Source organism: Alligator sinensis, unplaced genomic scaffold (assembly GCF_000455745.1).
Source record: "Alligator sinensis unplaced genomic scaffold, ASM45574v1 scaffold909_1, whole genome shotgun sequence".
NCBI classification, from domain to species: Eukaryota; Metazoa; Chordata; order Crocodylia; family Alligatoridae; genus Alligator; species Alligator sinensis.
The window spans coordinates 501264-516399 of NW_005842862.1; the positions used below are offsets into that span (position 1 = coordinate 501264).

Consider the following 15136-nt stretch of genomic DNA (forward strand, 5'->3'; position numbering starts at 1 on the left):
GCCCCCGTCATGTGCCAGGGAGCCCGCCTCCCACGTGACGTAACCGGGGCGCCGCGATCCCACAATGCGCTGCGGTAGGATTCTTTTGCATACGGGGCCCGTCTTAGTGTCTCGCTGACCCTGGTATGCCCCGCCCGGGGAGCGGCCCTGGGGCTGCGCGGGGGCGGCTGCAGGGAGCCGCCAGGTTGGGGCGCAGAGCGGGCCAGGCCCCGCGTTTTGCCGGTGGTCGCAGCCTCGCTACAGCCGGGCGCTGCTGGTGGCGATGCCCCGGTGGCGCCGCAGCCAAAGGCCGAGGCCCTGAGAGCAGCCGCAGCCGGGCGCCTGCGGGGTGGCGCAGGGCCCAGACCAGGTGCTGAGAGGACGCGCCCCGCTATTGCCTGCGCCGGGCTGCCCGCAGTGCCTGGGGAGGTAGCTCCCCATGCCAGGCTGAAGCTGGCCAGCAGGCATGGTAGATGCGTGCTTGCACGGAGGAACTAAATAAGCTGTAAAGCGCATAACGCTGTCCTGAACCCAAGCGCACTCATCAGGTGCTGTGAAAGGAGGTGCTGAAAGCAGAGGATGGGAAGGAGAGAGAATTGGAGTATGAAAGACGAGGGCAATGCTGGGAGGAGCAAGCAAGCAAACGGTAAACCCATGAGAAGGCAGGGGGTCACAAAAGCCAGTGCAGGCAATGAGATAAGCAGCTGTGTTCTGGTTGGGTCTTGCCACAGCCAAGGACCAGCCACCGAGCTCCCCTCCTGCAGCAAAACGAGAATCTGGACCCTTGTCACCTGCTGCTGCCTCTGGCCCTGGGAACAGAGGGGATGCATTAAGGCCGGTCTAGACAGGGGCTGGCGCTCGACCCGTCCTGATAGACTCGCCAGCTGCTGCTGCTCCAGGTAGCTTTGGAGGGGGAAGGCCCAATTTAAACAAGATCCAAACAAAAAAGGGCAAATGGCCTCCTGAAGGCTCAGGACAAGCATAGTGGATTCTTAACCTGGCAGGGGAAATATCATGCATCTGTGTCCAAGAAGGCAGTTTTCCTGAACTGCACTGGAGAACTGCTCTTCTGGCGTGGTTCAGTACCCGCCAAAGTGTAGCAGCTTTAAGCCCAGTTTATGGAAACGGGACTCTCCTCCCTTGCTTGCTCCAAGGGCCTTATGGCTAAGAGCAAGCAAAACTTGAGGGCATCTGAACCCCAAGCCTCTGGGCTTGGGCCTGCAAGTAGGATGCCCGCCAAAGGATTTGTAAACACCTGAAACCCCAGATGTGGGTGGAGGATGTTTGCTGGTAGTAGGGTCACTTGTGGTTCTGGACCCCTGGATTTGGCATTAGTTTTGGCTAATTTAGCCTGGGATACATAAGATTAAAAAAAAAATCACTGTTAACTTTCTAGCACATTCAGGTGTGTCATGTGTTTTGCTTGTGTCACACTGTGCCCAGGGCCCGGATGATGTCAGTCTAACCCAGGTCCTCAGCAAGGCCCTTTCCCCATGACCCCACCTGGAATCCCCATGCAAGAATAACAAACTCCTTGACCAGCTGCAGTGAAGGGCACCCTGATAGAGGAGGCTAGAAGAGGCTCCTTCAGCTGGCAAGGGGAGGGCTGGGTGGTGAGTATGTATTCTCCATGTATACAGTATCATCAGGGTGCAAGAAGCACCAGCCCCAAAAACAGGTGGAAACAAACCAGCCAAGGAGACAGTGAAGTCAGATGATGGGGAAGGATCCTACTCATGGAGCAGCAAGTACCCGAGACAATATCTCCCTAGGACTGCAGGCAAGAGATCAAGCTGGTTTTGAGCTGGCATTTGATAATGTTACATATGGGATTGTCAGAGGGAGCTGCCTTTGACAGCAGGACTGGACTCCAGTGTTCCTGTGTGTACAACAGGTGTATGTGTGCATGCATGTGCACTCCTGTATTTCCATGTATCCAAATCCATGAATGCCTGAGCATGTGTTGTATTCACACACTTGTGTGAGCATAAGTATGTGTGCATGCATGTACAAACATATTTGTGTGGTGTGCACGTACATATGATTTTATGTACAGAGGTGCATTGGTTCTTGTTTGTGTGTGTGTACACATTTGTGCTCAGGCACATGCTCTGATATGTGCTTGGGATATGTGGTATATGCAGACATGTATGTAGTGTTTGTAGAAGCACATGTATGTGCCTGATGCATATAATGCTTGCTTGTGTGCATGCTTGTATGTGCACATTTGTGCAGGCACATGTAGGTCATTGAGGCCATTCTCTCTTCCTCTTTACACTGCTTCAGCCCCAGCTCAGTGGATCTGGCAGGGGGCAGCTGGAGTGACAAATTCAGAGCAGCCCCAAGGTGGAACAGTGCAGGGATTAACCTGAAACAACCTATCAGGGAACAAGGTTCTCCAGCAGAGTGAACCATTAGGTCTGACCTCCGGGGACTAGGTGCCAGGATCAGGTCTTCAAAGAGCCCCCAGGCCTCCAGTGTTAACAGGTAAGAGCCCTGGGGTCATGTACTGGGCTTCATCCCATTTCAGTTTGCGGCTCCTTCCCCTGGGTCACTATGGCCCTGCCTCACAGTGCCTCACAGCCAGTGGGGTTCTGCAGACAACAGTACAGCCCTTTCACAATAGGCCAATGTCAATGAGTCAGGCAGAAGCTAGGATGTTTGTGCTTGAGCTTAGGATGCAAAGCCAAACCTGTCTCCTGGCAGGTTCCACAGCCACTCTCCACCCTGCCTGGGGGAGCAGACTCCACGCTTACTGTGACCATGGCAAAGGGTGGCTGAAGCCAGGGGAGTTTGTGATTTCACAGCCTGCTCAGCCTGTGTCCCAGGTGTTCCCCTTTCCAGTCATTAGGAGAGACTGCTGGCCCTGCTCTTCCATACCCCACCCCAGAAAGTACATCTAGCCAGTTCAGCCCAGTCTAGCATCAGGGGACTTCAGGGAGGGCCATGGATCCAATGGCACCACAGCTGCTGTGGCTATCCAGCTGCTGCAGGGCCAAGCATTGCTTTACATGCTCCATGCACCCGCTAGAGGTATCCCTCCTTGGCATGCACCCACCAGCACTTGGAGAAACGAAATGTCTTGGATTCTTGAGCCCAACACAAAAGTCATGTGACCCAGGAGCACCTTGCTCTCTGCTCCCCCCTTGCTGAATTGATGAAGACTTACTCTAACCCCACACACACCATCTCCTGCTGCCTGGTGGTCGGTCACTGCCAAGGGCCCAGGTCTCAAGGCACAGAGTGGATGTGATGCCGTGCAGGAAAGGCTTCCTAAGGCTGCAAGCCAGGGTTGAGATGAGGCTGCAGGCACTTGCAGGGTAAGTTTGTGCTCTCTGGGAGCTGGGATCCCTTCCCCTGGTGTGTGGGGAAAAAGGATTGCTGTCTGGAGGTGGGACCTTTCTGACAAAGATGGGGAACAACATCTTCAGGCAGCATCTGGCTGAACCAGGGAGGAGCTGTTAAACTAGGTTCTACGGGTGATGATGGAAAAAACCCACTGGCCACAGTGCAACCAACAGTGAGGCAGGAAGACTGAGAAAAAGACCTAATTCTGCAAAAGGGCTGGGGAACTGCAACAGGCAGGGAGAAAAAAAAAACAGAAAAGCAGTGTCTTCAGTGTGTGTTGTAACAGGGGGCATGCTCAGGGCCAGATCTCGTGCCAAACCATCCACCTGTTTCTATGGGCCTCCTCACCTGCCTTAATGATACATAATTATGTTGTTAGGCAGGAGGCTGCCCATTCTTGCCCCAATGCCAGGGGGTACTATCTGTGGCCCCATTCCTCCCCTACACCACAGCCCAAGCCTTGCAGGTGGCATCCACAGTTCTTATAACATCACCGGCCCCAGAATCCTTCAGTCCAGACCCCAACTAGATCCCTCCAATCAAGCAACCTACTCTGCCCTCATTCTCCGCTGCCTAGCTCCCTGAACTCTTCCCTCTTGAGTGTGCCCCCCTCCCCAAGACCTTTGGCCACACAGGCCCTGGCCTCACCTCCAACGCCAGTCGGAAACCCCAGGCCCTCAGCTCTAGCCATCCCTCGCAGTGAGCCCCTGGCCCTTTTAACCTTTCTGGTCCTGGCCCAATCGTTAACCAGTCAAGGGTGTTGCAAGTCAGGTCTCTGAGCCTCTAGCCCACTCTCTAACTTGGGCCTGCCTTCTTGGCCCTTCTATGGGGTAACCCACCTGGTTGTGGAAGCTGGGGCTATTAAGGCACCCAAACTCGCCTTTCACCAGGGTGGTAACTGGCCTAGTATTTCCTGGGGGCTCCCACACCACCAGGCCACCCCCCCCCAGCAGGGTGCAGTTTTAGGTCATGCCCAGGACCAGGAGCCTCCAAACCATCCCCTTAAGCTCCTGCCCTTACCTCCTGAATGTTGCATTTAGCCTTGCAGCCAGATGATGTTTCTGCCTCCTCTGCCAGCAGCAAACTGCTCTGTTTATATATGCAGCCACCACAACCAAGCACCTGCTGGCTGTTTGGCTCAGCCCTTAAAGTGGCAGGCACCAGCAGTGGCCTGCCACAGTGTATAAAAGCAGGGAGAGGGGGCACAAGGGATGAACTGGGAGTCATAGCGTGCAAACAAAGCCGTGGCTTGGTGGGAGAATTCCCATGAATTTAACCTGGAGGGGAACATCAACATTGTTTTGGAAGGCAAGGCCTAGCAGAAAAGGAGGCGTAGTGTCTCTGTATATCAGGGGTAGGCAATTATTTGGGCCTGTGGGCCACATAGGCAGTTTTGATGAGCTGTGGTGGGCCAGGTTAGCACCTCCCCCCACCCCCATGCAACAGCTCACCAAAACTCCTTAAGTGGCTCTGCTCTGTACTGTGTGTGGGACCCAGCCCCACGCTGTCCCCACTCAGTGATCTTGGGGTCTCCATGGAGATCAGCTACAACCTACGTGGCCAGGGTGCATAGCCAGGTGGATGAAATGGGGCCATGGGTGGGCAGGGAACTGCAGCAGCCATGCTGCCCCAGCCTCACTGCAGGCCTGGGGATGGTGGGACTAGTCACACGTGCCACAACCTGAGCTGCCTCCTGTACTTGGGCAGGGTGGGACTAAGGGACCCACCACAGGTTAGACAAAATTCACCCCAAAGTGATGAAGAAACTAGCTGGAGAAATCTCAGAGCTACTGGTAACTTATTTGCAGTCACGGGTGACAGTCAAGGTCCCAGAGGACTGGAAACAGGGTAAAACTGCTCATCTTTAAGGGGGAAAAGTAGAAGCAGCGGAATTACTAACCAGCCAGCCTGACTTCAACAAAGTTCACAGAACCCAGTTTGTAAATATCTGGAGGAGAGGGCCGATCACTAGCAGTTGGCATGGCTTTGTTAAGAGCAAATCCTGCCAGACCCAACTCATCTTCTTTAACACAGTTACCAGCTGGGTAGATGAAGGGAATGCAGAGGGTAGTCCACTTTTCTCCACTTTGCTTAGGATAATGTCATGTGGGACTTGAATGAGAGAAAATAACCTAGAATTACTGTTAGGTGGACACCTCACTGGAGGAGTAACCACAAGCAGCCCAGTCAGCACACTGTTGTGGCCCATATGGCATCTGGTCAAAACATTTCCAAATGGATACCCAAGAAGTAAGTTGTGTGGGTGTGGCCCACGTAACACATTGAAAGCTGCAAGTATGGCCTGCTATGGCAAATAGATTGAAAACAAGGGTTGTATGAAACAGCACCGTTTTGTTTCGAGGGGACAGCATTTCATTTTGAGTTTTGCTTCATTTCGACGCACTGTTCCATTTCGTCAAAACTTTCGTTGTTTTGACCTTGTTTCAGTGTTTCGCCCATAGGCTATAATGGGGAAGCATGAAACTGCCTATAAAACTTTGTCTTTTTTTGGCAGATTTGGATGAAAACAGCAGAGATGGTAGCCCCTTTGGATGGTAGCTCACCCGAAAGTGCCAGTGGTCTCCCAAAAGTGCCACTTACAGGTCAGCAGGATTGACTGCAGGAGAGCTCCTCCCGGTCAATGACTGACCACTAGGGGGGCAAGTGCCCCCTCTGACTAGAGGTACCAGTCACCCATGAAGTAGATGGAGATCCTCTCAAAGCAGATCTGTGGGTTGTGTGGGTTGCAAACTTAATACGAGCCAACAGTGTGATGTCATTGCAGAAATAAAGCACAGACGCTCTTGGATGGAATTAATAGTGTGTATGACATAGGAGGTAACAGCAGCACTCAGTGCTGGTTAGGCCTCAGCAGCAGTACTGTGCTCAGTTCTGGGCTAAAAGTTTAAAGAAGAATGTGGAGGGTCCAGAGACAGGTGACAAAGATGACAGATGGGGTGGAAACCAAGCTGGAAAGATGATTGAGAGAACTAAGTAGGTTTAGTTTGGAGTAAATGAGCAGTAAGTTTCCAAATACCTGAAAGGCTGCTGTAAGGAGAAGGAACAACTAGTCTCCTTTGCTGCAGAGGGCAGGAAGCAAGGTGATGGGCTTAAAATGGAGCAAAGCAGATCAATGGTGATGCATAGGGGGTGCATGGGGGTGCACCCTCTATCAGCCAGCATTCCTGGGGGAGGGGGGCAGGCAAGTGTGTTGGTGGCCACCAAGAACACTGGCCGAGGGGCAGGGGCTCACCCAAAACTGCCAGCACTCTCCTGGAAGTGCCACTTGTGGGTCAGCCGCAGGGGGACCCCCCCATTGATGGCTGACCACGGGGGGGCAAGTGCTCCCCCCCGGACTCAAGAGGCACCAGTCACCCATGAAGCAGATGGGAGATAGTCTCAGGCAAACACTCCCTAATGGTCAGAACTGCAAGACAGTGGAACAAGCTGTCTAGGGAAGCTGAATAATCTCCCTCACTGGAGGTTTTCAAGCAGAGGCTAGATAATTCTGTCTGGGACAGATTCATAGATGTTAGGGGCTGAGAGGGACTTCACAAGCTCATCAATGTCCAGCCCCCCTGCACTTGGACAGGAAAGACTGCTGGGGTTTTTTGAAGATTTTCAGAGTAGGTGCTTGTACCACCTCTGAGTGAAGTCTGTTCTGGACCCTAGACACTCAAACAGTAAAAGAAGTTTTTCCTTATGCCCAATAAAAAGCAATCTAGCAATTTGACTGTTATTCCTCATCTTCCCCTGGGGTGCCTGGGTGAACAGATACTCCCCCAGGTCCTGATGTGCACCCCATACATACCTACAGGCTGCCATCAAGTCCCCTCCAAGTTTTCTCCTCTCCAGGCTGAACAGTCCCATGTCTTTTAGCTTCCCCTCACATGGCCTGCTCTCCAAACCTCTAATCATGTGCATGGCCCTCCTTTGAACTCTCTCAAGCTTCTCCACATCTTTCCTGAAGTGTGGCACCCAGAAATGGATGCAGTACTCCAGCTGTTGCCTCACTGAAGCCGAGTAAAGCAGAAGGACAACGACATCCTTAGTCTTGCTTGAGATGCATCAGTAGATGCATGCCAGTGTCTTATTTGCTTTGTTGACTATGGAATTGCATTGGTGGTTCACGTTCATTCTATGGTCTAGCACGACCCCCAGGTCTTTCAGTTGTGGTGCTAGCAAATATAGCACCTCCGAGCCTGTAAGTGGTGTTGCGGATTATTTCTCCCCAGATGGAGCACTTTATGTCACTCAGTGATAAACATCATCAGGTTTTGATTGGCCCACCTTACAAGCCTGTCCAAGTCAGCTGTATTCCCAGCCTATCCTCCAGCATGACTACATTCCCCCATAATTTGGTGTCATCCACAAACTTTGCCAGTACACATTTAACACCTAAATCTAAATCATTAATGAATATCTTGAAAAGCACTGGTCCAAGTACTGAACTCTGAGGGACACCACTGGTCACCATGAGTCACATGGACTCAGGTCCATCTATTAATACACTCTGGGTCCTGCCTCAGAGCCAGTTTCCCAGCCACCTGACGATTAGGAGTAGTGCATCCCACCTCTGAGCAGGGCTTGGACTAGATACCCTGAGAAGCCCTTTTTTCCCCTGTAAGTCCATGATTTCTGTCTGTTGGGAGGGTCAAAGTGTGAGAACCCCAAGAAGCAGCAGTGCCCTTGCCCTGGGGCAACCCCCACATGCTAACAATAGGCAGAGTCAGGCAGGGTCTGGCCTCGCAGCTGGGCCTGTAGGGGCTCCACCTTCAGCCAAAGCCCATCCTCAGCGCGCAGGATCAGCCCAGGTTTGCGCCGCACAGGCCTGCTCTCATCTAGCTGTATGGTGAAGTGCAGTAGCGTCAGCCCCAGCACTACCTTCATCTCTGCCAGTGTAAAGTTCTGCCCAATGCAGTTCCTGGGGGAGGGAAGAAGAGGGGGAGGAGCTCCTGAGGATCCACCCAGCCAGGACCCTACAGGGCTGGAGGAGCAGTGCCCTAGGACCAGACCGGAAATCCTGATCCCTTTGGTGGGAGAAAAGGTCACTGGCACTGTCTGTGCTTCCCTTGGCAGGGGGAGCAGGGTGGGCAACACAAGCAGGGTTCAACCTCACCAACTGCAGGGACAAATACACAGAGCCTGGACAGACACAGTCCTTGTGGGACCCCAACCAGTTCCTCCCTGGGAGAAGGGACTGACCCTCAGAAATACCAACTGGCTCCAATGCTGGCCAGACTAAGGCTACCTCCTGGGTACCCCATAATACTTCACTGCAACAAGCAACTCCCTGGCATGCATGGAAGGTGGGGTGGGAGGGTTGATAGGAGGCTAATTCTGCAAGGGGGCACAAGTACAGGGGGCAAGTTACCTGGGCCCAGCGGAGAAGGGCACAAAGGCCAGTGGGGACTGGTTCCGGGAGTTCTCCGGGTTGAAGCGGTGCGGGTTGTAGACCTAGGAAGCAAGCACAGGACATGTAGGGGGACACTGGGCGAGTTCCCACAGGGCCACACGATGATAGCAGGAACCTTGGCATAGCCCTCAAGTACTGTACCAGGCCCAGCACCCCAGCCCTGCCCCACCACGTTTCAGTCTTGTTGCCTCATGCTGCCTATTGCTAAGAGCACAGCCTTCAGCACCTGCTGAGCACAGAGAAACAAGAACCCCAGGGAATCTGCTGGAGTGATCAGCCATACCTCAGGATCTGGCCAGACAGTCGGATTGTGATGGGTCCCATAGATGCTCATCAGACAGATGTTCCCTGTGGAGAGGATAGGTTAGAGAAGAGGGAAACTTGGTTAGAGATGAGGGAAGAAGCATTGACCGGAAGCAAGAATTATAAAAGGGACTGCTCAGCACAAGGATGAACAGAACTTGCTAGGGATAAAAATCAGCCTGGCTTTTTCAAAGGGAGGTCATGCCTATTAGAGTTCTTTAAGGGTGTCAACAAGCATGTGGATCACAGTGATCCAGTCAATACAGAATATCCTGACACCCAAAATGCTTTCAAAGTCACGTACCAAAGGTTCTCCATGAGATAAGGTTGTTACAGCATCAGAAATGGGGTGAAGCATAGAAAACAAAGAGTGGGCACAAATGCTCTGCTTACAGAATGGAAAGAAGTAAATAGTGGGTTCCCCAGAGATCTGTGCTGGAACCGGTGCTGTTTAATATGTTCATAAATGGTCTGGAAAGAAGAATGGAGTAGCAAGGTGGCCAAGTTTGAAGATGACAAAATTATTCGAAATTGTAAAAGGCAAACCAGATTGCTAAGAGTTACAGGAGGATCTTGCAAAACCGGGCAAAAAACAACAAAACGGCAGGTAAAATTCAATGTTGTTAAAATGCATATTGATGCTCATGGAAAAAAAAAACAACCCAAAATATGCATACATGATGACAGGTTCTACACTAACTGTTACCACACAGGAAAGAGATCAAGGAGTCACTGGACAGTTTGTCAAAAACCATCAGCTCACAGTTCAGCAGCAGTCAAAAAAGTTAGGAATTATTAAGAATGGAATTGTAAACAAAAGACAGTGCCACAATGCAGCTTTAATAATCTATGGTGCATCTGCACCTTTAATACCAGGTGACAAGTTCTGTGAATAGGGGAGACCAGTGGATGTGATACACTTTGATTTCAGCAAGGCTTTCGATAGTCTTCCACAGCATTCTCATGATCTTGGGGAGTGAGGGGGTGGCAGGGCAGAGCCGCAATCTATCTGCATGCCCCTGCAACAGGTGAGGGATCCACTGTCACTGCCCCACAATCCTGGCCCCAGCCTCGGAGCAACTTCCCAACCACCCACGTGCCCTGCCTGCGCAGCTCCCAGCCAGTCTCAATGGAGACCCCAGGAGTGGAGAGTCCTGACAGCATGGAGCCAGGGCTAAGGCAGAGTCCCAGTTCTGCGTCCCCATGCTGTCACGGCCCTGCCATTCCCCATGGAGACTGGCTTCAGAGCCACATAGGCAGGGGCTACCAGGAAATGAAGTCCAGCCACCAGCTAAATCCACTATTTTGCCCACCCCTGATACAGAAGAACTAGAGAAGGTACAGAGAAGGGTAACCAGGATGATCAGGGTCGTGGAGAGGCTTCCATATGAAGAGAGACTAAATAGGCTAGGACCTTTCAACTTAGAAAAATGATGCCTGAGGGGGAACATGATAGAGGCCTACAAAATATTAAATGGTGCAGAAAAATGAACAGGGATTTATTCTTTACTCTCTCTCAATCCTAAAGTTATGGGACATAAAATGAAACAATTAGTTAACAGGTTTAAAATTAACAAAGGGAACTTCTTTTTTAAGTCAGCATGTAAGCAACTTGTGGAACTCATTGCCACAAGATGATGCGGAGGCTGGTAATTTAACCCAGCTCCAAGGTGAGTTGAACAAATTCCTGGAGAAAAGGTCCATCAGCAGATATTGATAATAGTAGGTAGGAGTGCAGCCTTTGAACTAAAACTTCCTAAATCTCAGAATGTCTGAAGCTGTGATGGGAGAGAAGCAGGGCATGGACATTTCTGCACATGCCTACTTCACCCTCCCACTCAGCATCATGCTCCGTCCTGCATGGGCTGGGACAAGCCCTGGTACCTTTGGGGATGACACATCCGTTAGACAGCTGGATGTCCTCGGTGCAGCGCCAAGACACAGCAATGATGGGAGGGTGCAGGCGCAGACTCTCCTTGATACACATGGTGGTGAAGGGCATTTGGGACAGGTCCTCCCTGAAGCATCAAAGCATCAGTGACAGCAGGGAAACAAGCATCGGGGCAGGAAAAGCTGAGCAGCAGGCAGATTGGGAGTGCCTGGGTGGAGTCATGGGAGCCACAGGCACTGTGGGTATGGGCTGTGCGGTGGTGTGGTGTCTGAGGTGAAAATGTGGACAGGCCCATCTCAGCAGACAGATGGAGGAGATGCCTTGCAGTGCAAGGAGAGGCACCCACTGATAGTTGCCACAGAAGCTGCCTCACCATTCTAGCTCTTCCAATGCCTTGTCCTTCACCAGCTCCTGGATCTCCTCCCGGCATTGCTGCTGGTACTCAGAGAGACACACTAGGTTATACAGCACCCAAGACAGGCCACTGGCTGTGGTGTCATGGCCTGGAGAGAGGGGCACAGGCAAAGTGAGCACCACCCTGGGTTGGGGAAGGGAAGCAGAGAAGGTGATGGATCTGTGGCCATAGCAGCAAAGGCCCCAGCTCAGCCCCTGCCAGTGCTCAGCGCTGCTGCCTTGCTGGTGCCACAGGAGAGATGCAGGCCCCACTCCCTGGGCCCATCTGGCAGGTCCAGGAGCCCCAAGCCCCTGCACAGGAGCCAGCCGGAAGCACCTCCAGTCCCAGCAGCCTAGTCTCACAGCTCCCGAGAGTGTGGAGGAAACCACTCTCACCCAACCTGAAGAGGAGAAATGGCAGGGCCCCACAGCCATGGATCACAAACCTGGGCCCTGCCTCATGGAGTCATGACATCTACAGGTGTCCCTTCAGTATGGGACAGGGAGATCAGTGGGGGTCCTGCCCAACCCTCGCCCCACAAAGCACCTCACCCCCAAACATGAAGGTGTCAGCCTCTGCCATGATGTCCTCATCTGACAGCTCCCGGCCATCCTAGTCCTGCAGCAAAGCACATGGGCTACGTTTTAGTGACTGTGGACCCCTGTCAAATCTGTGACCCATCAGACTCCAGAACCTTTCCCACAACACTGTCACCCAGCCAGGGATCTCCCATTCTGTACTCATGCTTTTAATGATATATGCAGTCCCTTGCACATGCCAAGAGTGAATATTATTCTGTTGTCTCTAGCCCAAACAATCCAAACCCTTCTGAATGCTTCTCCTGTCCTCCAATACATCTGCCATCCTTCCCCATCTTGTTTCCTCTGCAAATTTCCTCAGGAAGCTCTCCATTCAGGCATCCAATTCATTAATAAAGCCTGAACACCACTGCGCCCAGGACAGACTCTTGTGTGACTCCACTCAGAGTCTCCTGCAATTCTGATACAGATCCATTTATAATCACACTTTGCTTGCAGCTATCAAGCCAGTTGCCTGCCTGCCTTGTAGTAATTTAATCCAGTGCACACATCTCCCCCCTACTTTGTGAGAAGTTCCTGTGGGACTAACAAAAGAATTTTTGAAGCCCAAGTACAGTGCCCACTGCCTTCCCTTCATCTGCCCAGCAAATTGCTTTGTTTAAGAAGTAAATCAAGGTAGTCTGGTAGGATTAATTCTTAAAAGGGTTCTCAGAGCCCTTCCACCCAGCTCAACAAGGACCAGTCCTGCCCCATGGGCTCAGCCCTGGCATGGTACCTTGGCCAGCAGCAGGACATCAATGAAGTCCATGGTCTTGCCCTGTTTGGCCTGGAGCCAGGCCTCTCTGCCCACATGGCCGAGTCAGGCAGCGCTGCTGCACCACATCAGCAGTGAAGCGGTGCACAATGCTGCACACCTGCTGGAAGCGCCGCCCATCAGCCGTGAGATAACAGATGCAGTCAAGGTGGTGCAGCAGCTGCTGGTGGTGCCTCACTACCAGGTTGCTGAGCTCCAGGATGGCTGTGATGTAGTTGCTGGGCTTTCTGGAAGACAACATGGGAGCATATGACTGCTTTGCCAGGGTGGGGGACACACCCCAGCCAAAGCTGGCTACATTCAGTAAATGGGGAGGAGTCCGGAGACCAAGGATGGAATCACCACATTCCCGCACAGCCATGCAGTCCCTAATGCATTCAAGCTTTGTGGGGTATGGGGACATGGCTGGGCCTCCCAGGGCAGAGAAGTGCTCCTTCCTGGCTGGCACTGTCTGGAGAAGATGGGGCATGGGTGTGGCAAAACTGGCCGCGAGTCATCCTGGAGCAGGAAGATGTCCCTCAATGTCCAGGCCCTACCCCTGCCCCCAGGGCCTCCCTACCCCCTCACTGCTGCAGATGGGGGAACCAGCACTGACTCCAGGAAATCCAGGCAGATGGGCCCAACCCACCACTTCCCCAGCTGCTGCTGGAAACATTTCCCCTGCTTCTTGTGCTCCTCCAGCAGCCAGCAGAGCCCAGGCCACAGTCACCAGCATAAGTGCATGGGACAGGAGTGCAGGCATACATGGCATGGCAGGGCACAAGCAGATGGAGACAGGGTGTTTTGGGGTGGCCTGAGGGGGGCAGGGGTGTTCCCAGGGCAGTCCAAGGTGAGGTCAGGCTCAGAGGAGGGAGTTCTGGCTCAAGCAGCAGATACACAGCATCCTGGAAGTGAGATGCCCCCCCAGCCCCACTCCTTTCCAGGGCCATCCCAGGGCTACAGGGAAGCTGTAAGCATGGAGCTCACTCACTCCTGGCCGTCTCTGTGGTGGCTGAAGATGCATTTCTGCAGGCTGTTCAGGGTCATAAGGCCCATTTGCTCACATATATCCAGAGAGGGGGAGCCTGATAACACCATCCGCCACCACTTGGCCTGTGGGATAATGCTGCTCTTGAGTGCAGTGCCCAGCAGCCATGTGCAGGGGTGTCCTGCACACCTGGCCCAGGCACTGCAGGTGCGGCATCTTAGAAAGGCTTGTTTAGGTTGGGGCAGGGAAGGCACTGGTGTGGGGACTACACTATGTGGGCCATAGGAGAGAGTGCAGTGCTAGGTAGAGGGCAAGGGAGAAGCCTATGCTCTTGTTAGGGGGCACAGGTGTGGCAGTGCACATAGGCAGTAGGGCAGGGCACCAGCACAGCAACGGTGCAGCAGGGTCCCAGCGCAGGGGTGAGGCACTCACATGCATGATGTCGGTGCTCTGGTTGAAGATCTTCACGTAGGGCTTCAGGATGTCAAAGTGAAAGGCCAGTGTCAGCATATGCCAGTGCCATCCCCACCTCTGCCCATTGCTCAGCAACAGACCCTCCCCTGCAATGACAGTGCTCAGCTCACAGCCCAGAAAGACTTCTCCCAGACCCTGTGTCCCAGCTCAGAGCAGCCTGCAACCCTGGAAATCCTGCACATAGACTGCATCTGATCCATGGAGCTGCCCCCCAACCATGCCCCAAGGGAGCTCCTGAGCATGCTGGATCCAGGGCAAAGTCCTCGCCCTGAGGCACGACCCCAACCCTGAACACTGCCAGGGATGGCTCTTCTGCCCCACAAGTTCCACTGGGCAACAGCACAGCTTGATACCAAGCACAAGGGACCAGAAGAGCCCAGGGCAGGGCTCACTTACCCAGCCAGGGCTTTAGAAACCATAAAACAGGGGGTCCTTGGGGGCGACGGCAACTGGGGAGTAGAGCAGAAAGGGCACGACATGAGGTTAATGCTCAGGCACATGCAGCACAGAGTGCAGGACAGCCCCAGGCTTAGAGAGACAGCCTGGTGGGACAGGTGCCAGGGTTGGCCCTTGCACAAACAGCCTAGCAGGGACAGGATTAGGGCTCAGGCCCACAAACAGCACAGCAGGGGATGCCAGGCCATGTGGAAAGGGAGGGCATCAGGGTCTTTGCTCTCACATATGGCACCAGAGTCCTGCCACCCGCTCAGAGGAAACTGCAAGCCCCTACCCAGGTAGGGCATGCCCCTGGCCTGGATTAGCTCCATCCCACCCCCTGCTTGCCCATGGGTGTGAGGTGTAAGGGACCCCATGGTCTGACTTCTAGGAGTGTCCAGGCCCAGGCACCAAAAAGGACAGTGGGAGATGCCATGAGCAGCACCAGTTTTGCTATGGGCTATGAGGCAATGTCATGTTGTGTGCCATGTCACTGCACTTGGGCCTGGCTGTGGAGGGCCTGACTGCAGGAGGGCTGCCAGGGACCCTGGGGGGGGGGGGGGGGGGGGGGGGAGG

The 15136-nt window shown here is 53.3% G+C and overlaps 1 long non-coding RNA gene and 1 pseudogene across 3 annotated transcripts; one reads left to right on the forward strand and one right to left on the reverse strand.

Annotated features, from left to right (window-relative positions):
* The first annotated feature begins 80 nt into the window (after nt 1-80).
* On the forward strand, nt 81-7643 carry LOC112547993. 3 transcript variants are annotated; one of them, XR_003091800.1, is made up of 3 exons: nt 81-878; nt 1423-3299; nt 5843-7643. It is a non-coding gene; the product is annotated as an uncharacterized LOC112547993 (long non-coding RNA). The 3 variants fall into 3 exon arrangements; XR_003091799.1 differs by having other exon boundaries at nt 1423-2466; XR_003091801.1 differs by having other exon boundaries at nt 81-625; nt 711-878; nt 1423-7643.
* Nucleotides 7644-7684: 41 nt separating this feature from the next.
* LOC102378166 overlaps nt 7685-15136 on the reverse strand; it is a 13705-nt pseudogene continuing 6253 nt past the window's right edge.